Below are 15,083 nucleotides of genomic sequence, written 5' to 3'. Positions count from 1 at the left end.
GGGGCTCTGTTTGAAATTTGTTCTCGCTATATCTCAAGTACTGGATGGATCTTTCTGCAATTTCATATGTACTTACAGCACCTACAATGGAGTGATATCTCTTTACTTTATTCCAATTATTTTAAACATATTCAGGTGAGCGATACAGGCCCTCTGGGCTTCTTGTTGTTTATTTCTTTTGATTGAACCCGACAGTCTGCAAATGAAAATAACCTTCACCTATTTTCAAGGTCACAGGGGTCAATTTGTCAATAACATCAAACAACTCCTGAATAATCAAAAGATGACAAAGTTTGCAATTGAAATATTTGTAGTACAGTATGATATCTAATGAGAATATTTTGCTTTGACTGCTTAAATATCAAGGTGAGCAAAACAGACCCTTTGGGCCTCTTGTTCCATCTGTCCATCATCCATCCATCTATTCATCTATCTATTTCAACTTTCCACATTTTCGACTTTATTTAGTTGCACATTGTATTGATAATTAAATACAAAAAATATTTATTTACACATTGTTGTAACAAGTGTGTTGTTACAGGTAACAGTAATATTTAGCTCATTCACACCTCCATATTTAAATTGGACTTGCCCAGCTTATGATTTGGTAAGTTTCAAAAGTGAATTTAGGGGGGAATGGGTTAACTGGAACTAATATCTTATTGCACATTGTAGTTACTAGTACTGTAGTAGCAGAGGCACTAAGTTATGTTTAGTTTTTTTGCTAAGAGTCACCTACCTCGTTGTTATTATATGATCTGAAACATACTGATATTATTTTGATCACGTTCAGTACAGTATACAAGCTGTCATTGTGTAAAAGATTATTTTAATAGTTCTTTTTCTAACTATAGAAACATTGTTACTTTATTTCATATGACACTTAAACCGTTGATGTTATCTTTGGAGTGCCTTCCTTTTGTAATGAAGCAGTTCCTTATGTACAAACAAGATGTGCAGTTCACTAAGGGTGAGAATAGGATTTAAAATATATTTAAAAAATATTTGAATAACATGCATAACACGAATAAACAAGTCTAGCACATCTAATTGGGGAAATAAGATCAAGCCAAAATTGGGGAAAAAAGTTTTGAAGACTTTTAATATCCACTCGTTAAAACCTACTTATATTAACATTGTGTTTGTTTTACATGACTGGAGATGGTCACATGACTACCGATGACCGTGTGAGAAAGAAAATGGTCGTACCTTGGTAATATAACGAATGCAATGAGTTCAGTTGGTGTGTTAAACAGGGATAATGAAAACATGTTACAATTCTACAGTTATTTCTAATAAATCTCTTTTTAAGCAGTTGAGACTTATTCAGGCGTGAAACACAAACAAACCAAACTAAACAAACACTTGTACCTGGGCCAGATTAATTAATTTGAACTCGTTTGTTAATTTGCTTGATTGAAGTGGGAGTAGGGCTGGATAGGAAGGAGAGAGGAAAATAGGAGGAAGAAGAAGAGATGGAGAGGATGAAAAAGTAAAAAAGGAAGATGTGAAGAAGTCAAGATTAAAATAGGAAAATTAAAGTGCTGCATTAATAAGATGGGGAAACATGTTAGGTAAATTGAGAGAATGAAGTGAAGAAAGGGATGTGAATGAGAGAATGAAGAAAAGAATGAGAATGAGTAAATGAAAGGAGGAAAGTAATGGAAGGATGGGGTGGATAGGGGATTATGATAAGGAGAAGTGAGAAAAGTAAAAGAGAGGAGGAAGAGGAGATCGTTAGTAGAGGATAGAAGAAGGGGAAAGAGAAAAAGTGGGAAAGGAAGATGGAAAAAGGGGAAGATCTTAGTAGGGAAAGTACAAATGGATTAAGATGTGGTGAAGTAAAGATGGGACAGAGGAAGAGTTGGAGAACAAGAGAAGGGAAATAGAAAGGAGGAAGGAAAAAGGAAGAAGAGAAAGAAGGCAATGAAATGGTGATATTAGTAATGAAAGAGTTGAGTACAAGTAGGTGAAGGTGTGGGAAAGGAGAAGGAAATGAGGGAGGAGATACTAAAAGAGGGTGTGTCATTAAGAACACACCCTGGCTTTGTGTTGTGATAGATGATGTGCATACACAGTTTTACACATCAAAGGAACCACATATCTTCCTCCTCCACAATGAAATATGAAAAGCAATTTGACAACAATAATGCGGTTCTGATCTCTCCGCCTCCTCCTCCTTCTGACGGGTACCACCCATCACTGTGGACTGTCGGTGACGCGTGACCGTGACAATACATGCCACCCTGTGCGCTCCACCAGGTAGAATGACTTGTCATCTGCAGGTCCTATTACATACCCTATTGTACTTGTCTCACAATTCTTGCCTTTTTCTCTCACAGAAAAATAACACTTTGAAATGTATCTGCAGTGAAGATATCACTGGTTACACACACAGTGGTGGCGGTGGGATGCATACAATTTGAAGAAAAGAAAATCCAGACGTTGTTCATTTGTTCTTTTGTTTTCTGATTCTGGAAGGATTTTATTTTTTCCGGATAAATTTCACTCAAATTGTCTACTCTGTTGACAAAACAAAGTGCTGAGAACAAGGTGGTGCATTGTTTGACCACTAAGTGATATATGGCTGCACATAGCAACTATTGTTGCATCTGCAGAAAGTCGGCCATCTAGATTGTTTATTTCTCGATTTTTTTGCATTGTGCGGAATTACGTTACATGTTGTGTGGATTTCTCCATTGTGTTCCATTTGAAGCGACACAACAAAACAACATAACCACTGTTCCACTTTGCAGGTAGATGAATGCACCTTGTGTACATATATTCAGCTAAAATGCTTATATTTTACTTATAAGTCCACTGTTTGTGAAAATTTGTTTCTTTTCTTTCCAGTGACAGAAAGCTTCCAGTAGTTGAGTATACCATCTGTCAGCAACAAGGTAATGGTCATTCTGTTCAACTTCCTTATTAGTCAGCAACATAGCACCGGTCATTCTGTCTGTTACAAGGTAATGGTCATTCTGTTCAACTTCCTTATTAGTCAGCAACATAGCACCGGTCATTCTGTCTGTTACAAGGTAATGGTCATTCTGTTCAACTTCCTTATTAGTCAGCAACATAGCACCGGTCATTCTGTCTGTTACAAGGTAATGGTCATTCTGTTCAACTTCCTTATTAGTCAGCAACATAGCACCGGTCATTCTGTCTGTTACAAGGTAATGGTCATTCTGTTCAACTTCCTTATTAGTCAGCAACATAGCACCGGTCATTCTGTCTGTTACAAGGTAATGGTAATTCTAATTAACTTCCTAATTTGCAAATCAACAACTTAAACAAATTAAGGTAACGTCGGTCATTCTATATACAGTACCTTCCTCATCGGTCAGCAACATAGCACTGGTCATTCTGTTCAAGTCCTTTGTTGGTCTGTGACAAGGTAATGGTTATTCCCTTTACCTCCCTAATTTGTCAGCAAAAAGTTAATGGCCATTCTGTTTACCTCCCTCATTGGTCAGTGTCAAGATATTTGTCATTCTTTGTATGCCCTGCATTGGTCAAAAATATGGTAACACTCATTCAGTTCCCTCATTGCATGGTCAGCAAATATGTCATTGGTCAGTGATACGGTTAATTCTGTAAAGTCCCTCATTGAACAGTATCAAAGCAATGGTCACATTAAAAGCACATGACACAAAACCATAACTTTTTATAGGTCTATTGGGGTCTACTTGAATATCAGAACTTAGTTTTAAAGTTATATTTGCTTATATTATCTAAATAAACCTTTAATGACTGAAGGTCTGTATCTCGTAAAACTTTAAATTCACAAAATTTTGTAGCGAATTTGTTAGAGAGATGCGGTAGTTGTGGGAGAACTTTCCTGATTATAGGGGCGTCGTTGCAGACATTTCTGGTTGTTCATTAGAAGGAAGAATTTGTGTACTGTACTCCATGATTCCCAGCTATGATAGAAATATGTGACCAGAATTATATCAATTTTATTGTGAGTAAACATCATAAATATCATTCCAACACTTGCGCAACAGACCGCCTTGAAATCTTAACATACTGTTTGATAAAAATTTAAAATAGTTAGACCATAACCTCATTTGACTGTGATGTAGACGGCGTAATGGTTAAAGTAATGATGGTTTATTTTTCAGCACCCTTTTTGAAAGTGAATCCAGACGTTTACGGTAGAAGTGTACTTGTTAAGGTAAGATGCTGACAAATCGTCTGTGAAGTTTGTGGTTATTAGATACTTATTATATATTTCCTGCCTGTGTTGTGTTTAAAGCTTGCCAGCTGTACTGGGCACTTCCAAGACATGTACACACGGGAGCTTTACAGACTTTTGAGTGTTCAGACACATAAAATTCCTTATTGTTACTTTTACATTGAGAATTTGAATTGTGTTTGAGATTGAGCTTGATTTTATACCCAATGGATGTGAAGGACTCCGTCAGTGTACTTTTCAATATTTATTACAGAGTGCAGAGTACTGCAATGTAGTTTGTAATATGAAGTAGGTGTTGTACTCTGAAATGTGAAGTACATAGTACAGTGTAGTGTGTGATGTGAAGTACATATACATAGTACAGTGTAGTGTGCAATGTGAAGTACATATTACAGTGTAGTGTGTGATGTGAAGTACATAGTACAGTGAAGTGTGTGATGTGAAGTACAATAGTACAGTGTAGTGTGTAATGTGAAGTACATAGTACAGTGTAGTGTGTAATGTGAAGTACATAGTACAGTGGAGTGTGTAATGTGATGTACATAGTACAGTGTAGTGTGCAATGTGAAATACATAGTACAGTGTAGTGTGCAATGTGAAGTACATAGTACAGTGTAGTGGGTGATGTGAAGTACATAGTACAGTGTAGTGTATGATGTGAAGTACATAGTACAGTGTAGTGTATAATGTGAAGTACATAGTACAGTGTTGTGTGTAATGTGAAGTACATAGTACAGTGGAGGGTGTAATGTGATGTACATAGTACAGTGTAGTGTGCAATGTGAAGTACATAGTACAGTGTAGTATGTATTGTGAAGTACATAGTACAGTGGAGTGTGTAATGTGAAGTACTATAGTACAGTGTAGTGTGTGATGTGAAGTACAATAGAACAGTGTAGTGTGTGATGTGAAGTACAATAGTACACTGTAGTGTGTAATGTGAAGTACATAGTACAGTGGAGTATGTAATGTGAAGTACATAGTACAGTGTAGAGTGTAATGTGAAGTACATAATACAGTGTAGTGTGTAATGTGAAGTACCTAGTACAGTGTAGTTTGTAATGTGAAGTACAATAGTACAGTGTAGTATGTGATGTGAAGTACATAGTACAGTGGAGTGTGTAATGTGAAGTCCATAGTACAGTGTAGTGTGTGATGTGAAGTACAATAGAACAGTGTAGTGTGTGATGTGAAGTACAATTAGTACAGTGTAGTGTGTGATGTGAAGTACATAGTGCAGTGTATTGTGTAATGTGAAGTACATAGTACAGTGTTGTGTGTAATGTGAAGTACATAGTACAGTGAAGTACATTGTACAGTGTAGTGTGTAATGTGAAGTACAATAGTATAGTACAGTGTAGTGTGTGATGTGAAGTACATGGTACAGTGGAGTGTGTAATGTGACGTACATAGTACAGTGGAGTGTGGAATGGGAAGTACATAGTACAGTTTAGTGTGTAATGTGAAGTACATAGTACAGTGAAGTGTGTAATGTGAAGTACATAGGACAGTGTAGTGTGTGATGTGAAGTACAATAGTACACTGTAGTGTGTAATGTGAAGTACATAGTACTGTGTAGTGTGTAATGTGAAGTACATAGTACTGTGTAGTGTGTAATGTGAAGTACATAGTACAGTTTAGTGTGTAATGTGAAGTACAATAGTACAGTGCAGTGTGTTATGTGAAGTACATAGTACAGTGGAGTGTATAATGGGAAGTACATAGTACAGTGTAGTGTGTGATGTGAAGTACATGGTACAGTGGAGTGTGTAATGTGACGTACATAGTACAGTGGAGTGTGGAATGGGAAGTACATAGTAAAGTTTAGTGTGTAATGTGAAGTACAATAGTACAGTGCAGTGTGTTATGTGAAGTACATAGTGCAGTGGAGTGTATAATGGGAAGTACATAGTACAGTGTAGTGTGTGATGTGAAGTACAATTAGTACAGTGTAGTGTGTAATGTGAAGTAAAATAGTACAGTGTAGTGTGTGATGTGAAGTACATAGTGCAGTGTACTGTGTAATGTGAAGTACATAGTACAGTGTAGAGTGTAATGTGAAGTACATAATACAGTGTAGTGTGTAATGTGAAGTACCTAGTACAGTGTCGTGTGTAATGTGAAGTACAATAGTACAGTGTAGTGTGTAATGTGAAGTTCAATAGTACAGTGTAGTGTGTGATGTGAAGTACAATTATTACAGTGTAGTGTGTAATGTCAAGTACCTAGTACAGTGTAGTGTGTAATGTGAAGTGCAATAGTACAGTGTAGTGTGTGATGTGAAGTACAATAGTACACTGTAGTGTGTAATGTGAAGTACATAGTACTGTGTAGTGTGTAATGTGAAGTACATAGTACAGTTTAGTGTGTAATGTGAAGTACATAATACAGTGTAGTGTGTAATGTGAAGTACATTGTACAGTGTAGTGTGTAATGTGAAGTACATGGTACAGTGTAGTGTGTAATGTGAAGTACATAGTACAGTGTAGTGTGTGATGTGAAGTACAATTATTACAGTGTAGTGTGTAATGTGAAGTACCTAGTACAGTGTAGTGTGTAATGTGAAGTACAATAGTACAGTGTAGTGTGTGATGTGAAGTACATGGTACAGTGGAGTGTGTAATGTGAAGTACATAGTACAGTTTAGTGTGTAATGTGAAGTACAATAGTACAGTGCAGTGTGTTATGTGAAGTACATAGTACAGTGGAGTGTATAATGGGAAGTACATAGAACAGTGTATTGTGTAATGTGAAGTACAATAGTACAGTGTAGTGTGTGATGTGAAGTACATAGTACAGTGTAGTGTGTAATGTGAAGTACAATAGTACAGTGCAGTGTGTTATGTGAAGTACATAGTACAGTGGAGTGTATAATGGGAAGTACATAGTACAGTGTAGTGTGTAATGTGATGTACATAGTACAGTGTATTGTGTAATGTGAAGTACATAATACAGTGTACTCTTTGATGTGAAGTGCATATATTTGTAATGTAGAATGTGAATATATTTTATAGAGAAATCTCAACATTCTCTTTCCTGATAAATGAACTTCTCATTTGAATTTATTACATGCATAGAATAGATGGGAAAGCAACTGTTTATGCAGATAAACAGGTGATGTGGAAAATTAACTTCCTGCATGATTATGATTAGGAACTCAGCAAGTTATTAAATATCTTGTTGTGTCTATTTTTAAAAAACATATTTCTTGAATAATTTTGCTTTGTATGTAAAGTTCTGCATATGTTCAAGAATGCATAATAAAAATATGAGAATTAATAAACTCCAAGTGTATGTTAAAGTGAGTGTTACAATGGTGAGTGTTACAATGGTGAGTGTTACAATGGTGAGTGTAACAATGGTGAGTGATACCACTCACAATGGTAAGTGTTACAATGGTGAGTGTTACAATGGTAAGTGTTACAATGGTGAGTGTTACAATGGTGAGTGTTACAATGATGAGTGTTACAATGGTGAGTGTTACAATGGTGAGTGTTACCACTCACAATGGTGATTGTTACAATGGTGAGTGTTACCACTAACAATGGTGAGTGTTACAATGGTGAGTGTTACAATGGTGAGTGTTACCACTCACAATGGTGAGTGTTACAATGGTGAGGGTAGCAATGGTGAGTGTTACAATGGTGAGTGTTACAATGATGAGTGTTACAATGGTGAGTGTTACAATGGTGAGTGTTACCACTCACAATGGTGATTGTTACAATGGTGAGTGTTACCACTAACAATGGTGAGTGTTACAATGGTGAGTGTTACAATGGTGAGTGTTACCACTCACAATGGTGAGTGTTACAATGGTGAGGGTAGAAATGGTGAGTGTTACAATGGTGAGTGTTACAATGATGAGTGTTACAATGGTGAGTGTTACAATGGTGAGTGTTACCACTCACAATGGTGATTGTTACAATGGTGAGTGTTACCACTAACAATGGTGAGTGTTACAATGGTGAGTGTTACAATGGTGAGTGTTACCACTCACAATGGTGAGTGTTACAATGGTGAGGGTAGCAATGGTGAGTGTTACAATGGTGTGTGACTATGATATTTTGATTATCAGCACCTTATTTGTCAGGGACAAGTATTGGTCATACTTTGTATCTCCTACATTGGTCAGCAACATAGTAACACTCCATCTATTCACTGCCCTCATTGGTCAGCGAAAACATTGTAATTTTGTTCAACTGCTGTATACCAGGACATTTTTTGCAGTCAAATTTTTGCCCTTCAATGATAATGTCCATTTTCGCCCAATATTAAATATGCCCTTCACATTTAATTGCTATGCATGTTATATTCTCTACAAATGTTTGCTGTCATGATAAATTCACCATCATTACGGAGGCTGAAAAAGGCGAAAATTAAACTGCAGTGAAAATTTCCCAGTATACAGTATGTCATTGGTCACCTAATGACATCAGTGTTACGCAACCAAACTTTTGTTTATTTCACTAGTGTTGTATGACTACAAATGCCATTTGACAATAGACTCCAGCTTTTAGGTTACAAGAAATTTGTTAAACTGTCAATGGTGTGACTTTTGTGATTTTTTGTCTGCAGCAAAGGTCCATCTTTTCGTCCGTCCGTCCATCCATCCATCCATCCATCCGTCCATCCATCCGTCCATCTATCCATCCATCCATCCATCCGTCCATCCATCCGTCCATCCATCCATCCATCCGTCCATCTATCCATCCATCCTTCCATCCATCCGTCCATCCATCCGTCCGTCCGTCTGTCATTCCATCCATTTATCCATCCATCCATCCATCCATCCATCCGTCCATCTATCCATCCATCCATCCATCCATCAACTTATCCATCTATCTGTCCGTCCATCTGGTTGTTTGTCAGTCTTAAGAGACAGCAGTTTGTTTGGACTAATACTGCTTAGATTTCAGGGAAACCTCAATCTTTTTATCAGTATAACATGTGGTTGTTGACCATACTTTCCATTGTGAATGGTATTTGTAAGTCTATTAAATCCCAAGTTAGTCCTGACGTTGTGTCGAAGGGGATATTATCTAGCATGCATTTCTAGTTCGATACTGTTCTGTGGCTCTTAGAATGGCAATGGTTAATATTGACATTTAAAGACATTTATCATTAGCCAATTTGGAATTTGAACAATCGTATGGAAGTCAATGATATACCTACGTATATGTTTACCTGCAGTGATTACAGAATTGGGAAGGTGACAATATGCCGTAGATTGACAGTAAGCACGCCACCTGTATTTAAGTCTATGGCATTAGGGGCCTAATGTGGTAGATTTTATACATCATCAAGGGGAACCATTGTGTGTCAATTGGAGGTCGGGCAGAGGGCCGCGGGTCACAAATGTTCATTTCATCTTTCTATATTGTCGTAGAATGAGCTTCTTATCTTCCGCTCTTTGGAAAAAGGTTTGTCTAGTCAAACAGACTTCTACATACAAATCAGGACACAAACATGACATCTCTTTAAAAGTCTGCTGAAAAACACGGGTGGGTTTTACATTGTAAACCAACATAATGAATGATTCAAAAGTCAACATTTTTAAACTTTTGCAATAAATAATGGCGGCTTTTGTGAAAAGTCATTAGCAGAAAGCATTAAGTTAAAAATGATAAAAAGAAACACTTAAAATGACATGCACTGTGAAGGTATTGACGAAATGTATGAATATAAAAATTAATTTAAGCGCACTCTTAAGTCACCTGTCTAATGTTGTCCATTAATATCGATAATTTATATAATATTCAAGCTTTCATAAACAGTACCTGTTGTATGTTCATAACAATTGAATTTGTCTTGCGTGTTCAAACCCAAATCATGGTCTAAATGACTTAAATTTTTTCCTTTGTGACGGGAAGAATTGTGGCATTTTGAAGGTTAGCGATGTATGGCTGTCCAAATAGATGTCTGGGATCAGCGTTAGATATTATAGATCTTGGCTCCAACGCCCCACATCAAATAGGCCTATGTTCTCCAGCCTTGAATGATGCTCACGCAGTGGACTTTCTTACAACCCATGAACGTTATGTCATATTTGAAGTCAAGATAATGTGTTTTACATTCAAATCACCGATTGAGTGACGCAGTTTACCGATCCTTTGAAAAGTGTCACTCAATTTTGTTATTGTCATTTCTGAGAGGCGGACAAAAAATAGTTTTCTTGTCAATGAATAACAATGACTGGTTTGCGGGCCTGTTTTACTCTGCTGCCTCCACACCTTGTCCCTCCGATGTTTGTTGTCGGGCGACCATTGTCGTCACGGCGATTCAATAACTAATGTATAATTGCAAGGCCGTGTTGAGTTAGTTATAGATGACGGACGATTGTCACTATTTCTGTTTCGAGGGTCGGTCAAGGTGGGGAAATGGATTGTTTGGGTTTTGATGTTTTATTTACGGAGTTTATAAATGCCAGATGTTACAGTTGATGTGACAAACTCATCGCTCTGTAGATGGAAGATTAACACACCAGCTCTAGAACAATGCTATCGGAATAATTCAATATTTACCCTCGTTTTTCATTGGTTGGTGGATCAACAGCATAGACCAAGCAAATAAAATCCACATAAAGTATATGTATGAATGAGCAGTGTGTTCCTTGTCGAGAAATAGGTGTCAATCCAGTTCACGTTTATTGTCATAAGATTGTTTTAATTATCATTACCGCACATTGAAATTGCTGGCACTTCAAAGGACATTGAAATTAGTCACGCACAAGATTCCTTTTTAATCTTCAGTACCAGGCATGTAAATGTCAGCCGAGCTTTATTTCTGAAAGTTTGTTAAAGAGTTTTTTGTTAGCGGGAGATGAAAGATAAGATTGTATTTATATCTTGTGTAATGTAGCCGTATAAACATGTGTTGAGGGAGGGGTAGAAACAACTTGGTAGCCGAACATGTGTGCTGCATTCTGGCCAAGGTTGATAGGTCTGTCACTACAGAAACTATTATTTAGCACAAAGCATGCCAGGTCATGCCAAATATGCAATGTTATGTATACCAAAAGTCTTGGAATATGGCTTCCATCATTTTTACACACCGTTCCCTATGGATAGAGTTTAGACCTGTGCTGGAAATGGTTTGATCTTGTGATCGGTTAGTTACTTTTGAAACGATTTGATCTTGCAACTGCTTCTCTATCAGGGTCAGAAAATTATTGCAAGTAGGCTGCTAAAAATGTCGTTTGAGAATATCTTGTTGGTTCAAACAAGTTTTTTCAAAAGAAAGAAGTTATTTCGAATGTTATGCTGTAAATTCACTGGCATGGCTCCCTAGAAATGAAAAAAATGTTGTGCATAAGATTTTGCCATATACAGGTGGCTATAGTTAATAGTTATATAAGCCTTGTTCTACTTCATAGAGATTGCCTCATACAAGTGTCCTAAAACAGTTGTTTTACGTATGTATTTGATTATAAGGTTTATTGCCGGAGACAAAGCCTATTGCGATTGCCCTTTGTCTGTTGTGCATCTGTAAACTTGTCACATTTTTGAATTCCTATTAAAAACTCAAACCACTAAAAAGGAAGGTCCCATTGTCAAAGGCAAACCAGGATTGTGAAGTATATGGATCTAACACACAGGGGCCTGAGGGGCAGGCAAAAACCACTCAAACCACTGAAAAGGAAGGTTCCATGGTCAAAGGCAAGCCAGAATTGTGAATTATATGGATCTAATACACAGGGGCCTGAGGGGCACGGGCCAAAACCACTCAAACCACTGAAAGAGAAGGTTCCATGGTCAAAGGCAAACTAGAATTGTGAATTATATGGATCTAACACACAGGGGCCTGAGGGGCGCGGGCCAAAACCACTCAAACCACTGAAAGGGAAGGTTTCATGGTCAAAGGCAAACTAGAATTGTGAATTTTATGGATCTAACCCATTAGGGGCCAGAGGGGAAGGCCAAAAAGGGTCAAATTGGCTACAATTTTAACTATCTTCTTCTTCAGACCCAGCATTGCTGGAATCAGATACTCTTCATGGAGCGAAAGGCTGAAGATGCTTTTTGAAATTGTGAATTTTGTTACCCCTTTGAGGAGGAAGTAAATTTTACTATACAAGTTCATTATTTCACAGTTTTCTGACAATGACAAGCTATATATATATATAAATGATATATGTTGGTCAAACTTAAACATTTGTCAAAGAATCAACCGTCAAATAGTCATATTTGGAATATAAATACCGTTTGTTTCTGTCACATTTGAACATATAACAATTGTATTTTAACTCCGGTGAACGTCATGTCCCATGGGCCTCTTGTATTGGTATAACTTATATAGATGTTAATGTAGGTATGATATAAACAGGTGTACCGGTCATAATGTGTTTTTATAAGATATGTTGCAAGCGCTTCAGTCCAAACCCATTACATCTTATTATAGTTAGTGGCACTTCCTTACCACCGACTCCAATGGATCATTTTATTCTTACTGTATAATTATGTCACTGCATGGTGCTTATTTTAGTTTTGTTTTAGGTATCATTCAGTAGTAATTCAAATTTATTACCCCTGCTCTTTGAGAGCTTTTCAATTTTATGATTGTGAAATTTTTAAGTTACCTGATATTTTTGATACCTCATAGCACTGGTTTTGAGGTATGTTTTTGAAGATAACATGTGTTTAAAAGGCTATACATAATTAACCTGACATGGAGTAGTTTTAACTGAATAAAACACATCCATGATTATGTTTAGACACTGCAGAAATATGACTATTTCTTTCTATCTTGCACATCATTTCAGCTGTGAAATACAACAATGACATGACATCCTCAAAGTCAGAAAAAGTCTGTTTCTGCAATGCTTAAACCATTGCTGTGATGAAATTAGATAGAAAATATTTTATCAACCATGTAAGTCAGTTTCAGAGTCTGAGAGTTTGGTTTGTTAGGACAATTTACCATTGAAATGAGTCCTGGTGAGGTGGTGTTCGTAAGTTTGGACTTTATAATCTTTTGCTAAAGACAGTAAGAAGGTGTTTGACAAAGTCAGATCAGTGTTCGTTTGAAGTATATTTTTGAAGTTGTTTGACAGGGTCTGAGTGTTCGTTAGTCAGGACCTTATAATCATGTACTGAAGACAGTGAGGGGGTGTTTGACAGGGTCTGAGTGTTCGTTAGTCCGGACCTTATAATCGTGTACTGAAGACAGTGAGGGGGTGTTTGACAGGGTCTGAGTGTTCGTTAGTCCGGACCTTATAATCGTGTACTGATGACGGTGAGGGGTGTTTTACAGGGTCTGAGTGTTCGTTAGTCCGGACCTTATAATCGTGTACTGATGACGGTGAGGGGGTGTTTGACAGGGTCCCAGTGTTTGTAAGTCAGGACCTTATAACCGTGTACTGAGGACGGTGAGGGGGTGTTTGACAGGGTCCCAGTGTTCGTAAGTCAGGGCCTTATAATCGTGTACTGGGGACGGTGAGGGGGTGTTTGACAGGGTCCCAGGGTTCGTTAGTCCGGACCTTATAATCGTGTACTGATGACGGTGAGGGGTGGTTTACAGGGTCTGAGTGTTCGTTAGTCCGGACCTTATAATCGTGTACTGAGGACGGTGAGGGGGTGTTTGACAGGGTCCCAGTGTTCGTAAGTCAGGACCTTATAATCGTGTACTGGGGACGGTGAGGGGGTGTTTGACAGGGTCCCAGTGTTCGTTAGTCCGGACCTTATAATCGTGTACTGAGGACGGTGAGGGGGTGTTTTACAGGGTCTGAGTGTTCGTTAGTCTGGACCTTATAATCATGTACTGAGGACGGTGAGGGGGTGTTTTACAGGGTCTGAGTGTTCGTTAGTCAGGACCTTATAATCGTGTACTGAGGACGGTGAGGGGGTGTTTGAGATTATTCTGAGGTATCTCTATGACCAGAGTTGTGCCGAACTGACTGTGTCTGGCAGCTTTGTGGACCCAGGCCTGGTGAGAGCTTCAGCTAATTATCATCCCACTTAAAGAATGACCACTGTTACAAACCGTTTCATCTGAGACAAGAATCAAAATCTTATCACAAGGCACAGGAAGTTAACCAATTCTACCCTGACAGTCTGTTTTCATCATCATCTTCCCCGCAGTGCTCACAAAATGCCTGTAAAACTGATTATTTGTTGTGTTGATTATAGAATGAGGGTATACTGCAATAAATGGAGGGCTCGGGTATCAACCCTCTTTGTATTTCTCCTCCCCCCTGTGGGTCAGAGCCTGGGGCCAAAACATCTTATCAGCCTGAATTCAAGTGCTTACTGTACTAAATAACCTTATTATAATTTTTTGTCTTTCCTCATTTTTGTTTAAGTGTTGCAGCAGCTGTTGGCGTGGTAACGAACTTGTTGCCATGTCGATCATGCCCTCTTTCTTATCTACTTCCCATAGCTGCTACAGTCAGTTGACATCATCTTGCTGACATTTCTTACATAAAAACATCAATTTTATTTAATTTTGGCAATTTGGTGGCAGGAAAAAGGGCTAGATATATGAGATATATCATGAGAACTTCACCAAAAGTTTATCAAAAAAATAAAATTGTCAATTGAAGTTTTGTGTTTATCCATGCAAATTCATCAATAATATTAAATGACCTTTGAGCTCTGTGTTTTTGTAAGTCTTGTTATCTTGATCCTGTAATAAAAAAGCAAATATATAAGATATACATTGTGAAAACCTGGGCTATGTTTAATTTAGACATTGTAACGTCTGTACTTATGTTCCACTGCAGATATGTTTACGCCCCAGCATAAAGTGGTGCGGGGCATACAGTATTACCTTTGTCTGTATTTCTGGAAGTCTCTGCATATACATTTGTTCCTACATTTGTATTTTTTCATACACACATCTTTCCAAAAGTCCACTCAGATACGTTTTTGTGTTTCGGTCAGTTATTTAC

The 15,083-nt window shown here is 37.7% G+C and overlaps 1 protein-coding gene across 2 annotated transcripts in view; it reads left to right on the top strand.

The window, feature by feature from the left end:
• LOC110459903 (transcription factor SOX-13-like) overlaps positions 1-15,083 on the top strand; it is a 221,096-nt gene that overhangs the window by 65,072 nt on the left and 140,941 nt on the right. For both annotated transcript variants that reach the window (XM_021512391.1, XM_021512390.1), the window contains exons 3-4: positions 2,854-2,900; positions 4,125-4,177. The gene's annotated coding sequence lies outside the window, so the exon portion shown is untranslated. The remainder of the gene's footprint in view (positions 1-2,853; positions 2,901-4,124; positions 4,178-15,083) is intronic.

Source organism: Mizuhopecten yessoensis, unplaced genomic scaffold (genome assembly GCF_002113885.1).
Source record: "Mizuhopecten yessoensis strain PY_sf001 unplaced genomic scaffold, ASM211388v2 scaffold10275, whole genome shotgun sequence".
NCBI lineage: Eukaryota > Metazoa > Mollusca > Bivalvia > Pectinida > Pectinidae > Mizuhopecten > Mizuhopecten yessoensis.
Note: the sequence above shows the minus strand (reverse complement) of the source record. Positions and strands in the feature narration are given on the sequence as shown.